At 42.0% G+C, this 7,184-nt stretch overlaps 1 long non-coding RNA gene across 1 annotated transcript in view; it reads left to right on the top strand.

Moving 5' to 3' along the window:
- Window positions 1-2,956: 2,956 nt before the first annotated feature.
- The window catches only part of LOC134732814 (uncharacterized), a 159,692-nt gene continuing 155,464 nt past the window's right edge, over window positions 2,957-7,184 (top strand). Inside the window, exons 1-2 of the long non-coding RNA XR_010116375.1 lie at window positions 2,957-3,029; window positions 3,190-3,293. This is a non-coding gene — a long non-coding RNA (uncharacterized lncRNA). The remainder of the gene's footprint in view (window positions 3,030-3,189; window positions 3,294-7,184) is intronic.

Below are 7,184 nucleotides of genomic sequence, written 5' to 3'. Positions count from 1 at the left end.
GGAGCTGGAATCCTGCGAAGACGTAAAGAAACAACTGATTCCCCCCAGATCGGTTTTGCATGATTAGAGCCACACATCTTTCATTGAGACTGTACCAGAAAATAGACAGACAAAACAATAATAAAAATGACTTAGTGAGTTGAATGACCTCAAAGATGATATTTTTCCAGGCAGCCAAGATGTGGAGTGTCTCCGTGTCAAATTTCTTTCCTGATTTCTGAGTAACATTGAACAGCAGCTTGACAATATTTGAGAGGTTCTCCAGGGATTTGAATTGCACCTTGCCTGAGGAGTCAGATAGAAAGGAGCAAAAGAAGATAGTCAGTGACCTAAGGTTTTGCTTTCTTTTCTTTTTTTAATACCCAGAGTGCAAACTTCCAGGGTGCTGTGTTTATTAGCCCCACTTCTGTTGTTTTCCACAAATAAAGAATTTATCTTTTCTAATGGGCTGCATATTGTTCTGACTTTTCTTGAAACCACACACAACCGCCTTTTCTCTTGCAAAAACAAAAACCCCACATTTAACAGTACTGAAACAAATAATAGCACCTGCCTGAATCAAATAGTTATTTCTGACTATGTATGTTGCTGGTGTCATTTGATGCCATAATAATTAATGCATCCGATTGTTACACAACCCAGAGGGCCACCAAGGGAATACTTTAAACCAAGGTTATTGAGTTTTTTTGTTTGTTTGTTTTTTGAGACAGAGTCTCGCTCTGTCGCTCAGGCTGGATGGCAGTGGCACCATCTCGGCTCACTGGAACCTCTGCCTCCTGGATTCAAGCAATTATCCTGCTTCAGCCTCCTGAGTAGGTGGGATTACAGGCACGTGCCACCATGTCCGGCTAGTTTTTTGTATTTTTAGTAGAGACGGGGTTTCACCGTGTTAGCCAGGATGGTCTTGATTTCCTGACCTCATGATCTGCCCACCTCGGCCTCCCAAAGTGCTGGGATTACAGGTGTGAGCCACCGCGCCTGGCCGTTTTTTTTTTTTTTTTTTTTTAAAGTTATTGAAACATGAGGCTTTCCCCTTTGATTTGACTGCCACTCTGGAATAACTGGGAAATCACAGTTAGCAGTGGGCATTAGCCAAGCCACAGGAAGCCACTGAAAATCCCATGATGCTTTGGTGATCCTTTTGGACTGGAATCCCAGAAGCAACTACATAGGCATAATAACCTAATGCTTCCCAATCAATAACATGTCCTTGTTAAAACATAGACTCCACCTGGTTCTGTTAGCTGATGGGAGATGCATCTTTCACGTGCAGACCGCACATGCTTCCTGTGATTAGGGTATATTTACTTTCATTCATGGGTGTCCATGAAGGTACGCAACTTCTATTTATTTTCAGAACCACTGGGCGACATGAGATCCTCAGTGGCAGAATATTTCTATATGATCTTTGCAAAGCAAAGGGTCACTCAGTTCTGCAATAGTTGTTCTAATCAGACTATTTTAACAGTTAGTGAAATAGAAAATCACTCAGGGTAACTCCAGACTGTCAGCTCTTAGAAGGCAGGGGCTTGGATTTTCCTCCTTGTGGTTCCCACTCAGCCGCAGGCAGCTCGTCTCGTCTGTACTCTTGGCTTACAGACTGGTCGTTGCGTGGCTAATCCATACCTCACTGGTAAGAAGGGCGGGGCTGGCTTTCTGCTCTGTTGTGTAGCACACGGGAACTGTCACAAAGCCACGGGTACTCATGGTCAGTGAGTTACCCTGCCCCAGCTTTCCTGAGATGATGAAATCCGCGGTGAGCTGCTATATTTTCCCTTTCTGCCCCACGGTGGTTCTTTTACTATCTCCTTCTCTCTATGCACTGATGTGCTCCAGCTTCGCAGCTTCTTTACTGATGTCCTCTAGTTAATTTCTGCATCTCTGTCTTAGCAGACATGTTTGTCCTTCTTTCCAAGCTGACTCCCCACCTGAGTCCTGGGCCTCACATCCGTTTATTTCCTCTAAGACCTTGGTTCTCAGCCTGATGCAGAGGAAGAGCCCAGCACTGGCACAGGGTTAGGTCCCTGCTATTCTTGGTTTCTCACTGTAAATTGGACACAGTAACATATGGCTCAAAAATCCAGTCAAAGGAATAATAATGGTGATGGCATATGTAAAATGTGTGCCATCTAACAAAGTCTAGAAACATCAAGTTCCTTTTTTTCCTTCCCCTTTCCTCTACCTTTCTTGCATATTTAATCTTTTCTGCCCCACAGGCTTCTTTATCTCAACGTACAACTTCCCACATCTCCTTTGACCCTTTTGATGGCTTTACAATTTAATTCACTCATTTCTTTACCTGCCAAACTTAGTGAAAGAATGACTTACACACACCAGCTTTCCTGACTTATTACCCGCTCAGTGCCTTAACTCACTGGTTCTCAAGCTTGGCTGTGAACAAGAATCACCTGAGTGTTTAAAATGTACTGTGTCTGGGTGTCACTTGCAGAGCTTCTAATGCAGGAGGTTTAGAATGGGGCTCTGACTTCTCTGTTTTTACAAAAATGCACAGGCAGGGTGGAAAATGGCTCCCTTGAATTCCTTTGCACCTGTTTTTCACCACTACCACTCACTGGCTGCTCTCTGGGAGGGCCCTCCAGGCCTGTCTGCAGCATTGGGCTTCGATTCACTTCCTCCTCTTTAAGTTCTCATGCCTTGGCTTTCAGGCCTCTGCCGTCCTCTGGCTCCCCTCTATCTGTGGCATTCCTCTGTTCGTTTCTGAAAGGGGCCGGGCGGAGACCAGACTACACTGGTCGCGGTCAAGAGATCTTTATTGGAGGTATCAAGCGGAGAAGGAAGAGAACAGAGAGAGGAGAAGGAAGAGAAGACAGAGGAGAGGGGAAGGAAGAGGAGAGAGAGAGGGCTGCTGGTGTGCTGGGTTTTATATCCCTTGGGCCTACGTGGATTGGGCTAGGGGCGGGCCCAAGGGAAGGCGGGAGATGCTTCTTTCTGATTGGCCCTCCTTTGGCGGGTTCAGACAGTGCCCGGTCAAGGAGGGGAGAAGAGCCCGGAACCGGCCCCATCTTAAGGTACGGCGCCATTTTAAGGTACCCCGTGTTACCTAACGGTTTCTGCCGTGGCTCCTTTTCTCTCTCCTCCTTCTCAAATAGGGAACGTTTTGTCATTGCTGCTTCATTTGTCTTCTTTGAGAACCACATTTCTTTTTTTTTTTTTTTTTTTGGTTTTAAGGAGTGGAGAGGTTAATAGGCAAGAAGGAAAGGGAGAAGGAAGAAGGAAGAAAGAAGCTTCCCTGTACAGAGACAGACGGAGAGGGGCGCCCCAAAGCCGAAAGAGTAAGTCCCCACTTGCTGCAGATACCAGCCAGGTATATAAGCAGAGGCTGGAGGAGGCGGTGTTTGATTTGCCTAGGGCTCAGGGGATTGGTTTGACTAGGCATGTAATTCATGTAGCCCATGAAAAAGGGGGCGCTCCCACTCTAGTCTTTTAATATGCAAATGTGGGGCACCGTGACGTTCCACACAAGTAGGGATATGTGGGGGCAGCCATGTTGCCAGGAACATGTGGGGCAAGGGCAAGAAGGCCCCTGGAATCGGTGCGTTTTGTGAACCCAGTTTCTAATGGCCTACATTTGCATATCAAAGGTTGCCGGCCTGGCTCTAAAACCCTGGGCTTTACAAGAAACTTTTCTGGAGATACGTTAAAAAACGAAAACTTCCCAAGGACCCCTTTTCCTCTCTATCTGCCTAAAATAATTTCTTGATAACTCACACCACGTTCCTCCCTGTGGCGATATCACACTAACTGCTGTTAGGGGGTTTTGGGCGAGGACTCTTTCTGGCTACTTCCTGCTGAAAACGGGCCTCTAATAAGGAACAGCAGCTAGGGCTCCTCCTGGGATCAACTTAAGGGTCCTCAGAAGAATGGCATGTCCATATGTGGGAATACTACGTTTCTTTCTTTAGAAAAAAAAAGAAAACTACTAAAAATATCCAAAGATTAAAAAACTACCCCAAATCCTAGCACTGTTAAAAAGAAATCTACATCTTTATCTATACAGTAAAATATAGTACTTCCAAATCACACATCCTCCTTCCTTCATCTAATCCCGGCTTGGAGGTAACCACCATTGACATATTGGTGGTTGCCTCCTTTTTTATATGTGTATATAGTCATGTCTCTGTATGCATATGCAAATATTTTAGAAATTCAAAATGCAATAATTTCTGTGACTTTTTTAAGCTTAATGAAATCACATATTCCAGGTAACTATGTATAGATTTACTCCATTTTTTTTTTAATGGTTACATAGTTTGTAATATATTCTACCATTCTTCCATTGTTAGGTCTTTAGTAATTCCAGCTTTTTATTGTAAGAAGTGCTGCTAGGATTGTCTTTGCATGGACCTTAGGATAGATACTTAGAATGGCCTGGTTGGCAGGCATGTTGGCTCACGCCTGCCTGTAATCCCAACACTTTGGGAGGCCAAGGCAGGCGGATCACCTGAGGTCAGGAGTTTGACACCAGCTTGCCCAATACAAAAATTAGCCAGGCGTGGTGGTGCGCACCTGTAGTCCCAGCTGCTAGGGAGGCTGAGACCAGAGGATCGCTTGAACCTTGGAGGCAGAGGTTGCAGTGAGCTGAGATGGTGCCATGGCACTCCAGCATGGGCAACAGATTGAGACTATGTCTCAAAAAAAAAATAGATAAATAGATAAATAAAATAAAATAAAAAACTAAAAAAAAATGGCCTGGTTGGCTCAAAGAGAATGAACATTAAAATTTTGATAGATAGCTACCAAATTGTTCTCTAAATATGTTGTTGGAGAAAGCCCTAGAAATGAGATTACTGAGTCACAGGGTAGGAACATTTTAAATTTTCATATATACCTTCAAATTTTATCCACAAATGTTTGAGTGTCCACTCTTACCAAGGACGTTTACTCACATTTTTGCTAGCACTGGACTTTATCAATCTTATCTTGCTAGTCTGATAAGCAAAATAAGATAGCTCATTGTTGTTCTCATTCACAGTGTTCTGATTGCTTTCAAGGTTGAGTTCATGTGCTTATTATATTTTGACTTTTTCTCTTACATCGTGGCTGTTCAATCTTATGACTATTTTTCTTTTGAGATGCTTTTTTTTTTTTTTTTTTTGAGACGGAGTCTTGCACTGTCACCTGAGCTGGAGTGCAGCGGCATGATCTCGGTTCACTGCAACCTCTACCTTCCAGGTTCAAGCAATTTTCCTGCCTCAGCCTCCTGATTAGCTGGGATTACAGGCGCCCACCACTACGCCCAGCTATTTTTTTGTGTTTTTAATAGAGACAGGGTTTCACCATGTTGGCCTGGCTGGTCTTGAACTCCTGACCTCGTGATTCACCCACCTCAGCCTCCCAAAGTGCTGGGATTACAGGTGTGAGCCACCACACCTGGCCCATATTTTTTTTTTTTTTTCTGAGATGGAATCTTGCTCTGTTGCCCAGGCTGGAGTGCAGTGGTGCAATCTCGGCTCACTGCAAGCTCCGCCTCCCAGGTTCACGCCATTCTCCTGCCTCAGCCTTCTGAGTAGCTGGGACTACAGGCACCTGCCACCACACCAGGCTAATTTTTTGTATTTTTAGTAGAGACAGGGTTTCACTGTGTTAGCCAGGATGGTCTCTATCTCCTGACCTCGTGATCCACCAAGCTTGGCCTCCCAAAGTGCTGGGATTACAGGCATGAGCCACCGCGCCCTGCCTCCATATTTTTTAAAACTAATTTTTGGCATCTCTTTTATTATTAAACATACTAACACTTTGTTCAATGTATAGCAAACATTTGCGCCTGTCAGACTTCCTTTGATATTGTTTATGGACTGTTCCATTGCACAAAAGTTTTTAATTTTCATGTACTCAAATCTGTCAATTATTTTCTATTACAGCTTTTGGGTTTTTTGTATTGCTTCTTTGCAACTAACACTGTTAAATTGTTTTTTTTTTAAATAGATCTTTAATTGTTATATAAGGTAGACAGTTAATTTTCTCCTGAATTTTATTTTTAATTTTACCCCTTATAGAAAAATTCATAATTTCTCCACTGATTTCTAGTGTCACATATCATGTGTTACATTTTGATGTATATTTATATGGATTTGGGACACTACTCTGTTTCTTTGAGATGCCTATTCATATGCCAAAAATATACAGTTTTGTTTACTGTAACTGTAAAAATAGTACAATACCTGTTAGTGCAAAGCACACTGTCACTTTCCTTTTGAAATTGTCTTGATAAGTCCACTATATTTATTTTTTCATAAAATTTTAGGGTCAATTTGTTCAATTCAAAATCTTTTTTTGGCATTACATTATATTTATATATTAATTTGAGAAAAATTGATATTGTTAGAGCATTAATTCTTCCCATCAGAAAATATATCTATTTATGTCTTTTTAAAAGTATCCTTCAATTTTTTAATGTAATCTTATCATTATAATCTTTTTGCACAATAATTTATGTAATCATTCTATATTATGGACATTTAGATTGTTCCCAAATTTTTACTCTTATAAATAATGCTGTAATAAACATAGTTATGGGAAGTGTAGAAAAAAATGTTGCCTTTGGGGAATTAATTTCCTTTGTCTAAAATACCAGGTGAGGCCCAACTAGGTCAAAGGACATGCACTTGTTTATGGGCCTTGAGATATAAAAGCTTATTTTTTTTTTTATGGCTTCAACTGTCAGCGTTCTCTCTGTTACACTCTACATCCAATTAGAAACGAAGTCCTTAAATATTTTTGTCCCTTCCACTGTTATTGCCTCAGTTTGTGCCTTCATCATTTTTTACTTCTTCCTCTGCAATAGCCCCCTGGCTGGACTCATCTTCACCAGTCTTGCCTACATCAAACTCAAATGCTTTCATGGTAAACCTGATCACATTAGTCCCTGAATTAAAAATTTTTAATGGCATCTGCTTCCCACAGAATAAAGTTAGAACATCTTTACTCCTGCTGATTTCATTGGGCTTTAGAGTAGTAGCTCAATACATATCTACAGTGTGCTTGAATCCATCCTCTCTTCTTGGAATGTTATATCCCCCCTCTCATCTAAAAACCTTACCCGTTCTTGATCTTCAGACTCCATGGTACTTTCTTCTTAAAGCTTTGCCTGATTACTCCAACTCTGAAAGCACTGTGCTTGCTTCTGTCATATAGCACTTGCAAATGGGTTTATAATACATCTG

This window comes from Symphalangus syndactylus, chromosome 16, assembly GCF_028878055.3.
Source record: "Symphalangus syndactylus isolate Jambi chromosome 16, NHGRI_mSymSyn1-v2.1_pri, whole genome shotgun sequence".
In the NCBI taxonomy this organism is placed as follows: domain Eukaryota; kingdom Metazoa; phylum Chordata; class Mammalia; order Primates; family Hylobatidae; genus Symphalangus; species Symphalangus syndactylus.
Note: the sequence above shows the minus strand (reverse complement) of the source record. Positions and strands in the feature narration are given on the sequence as shown.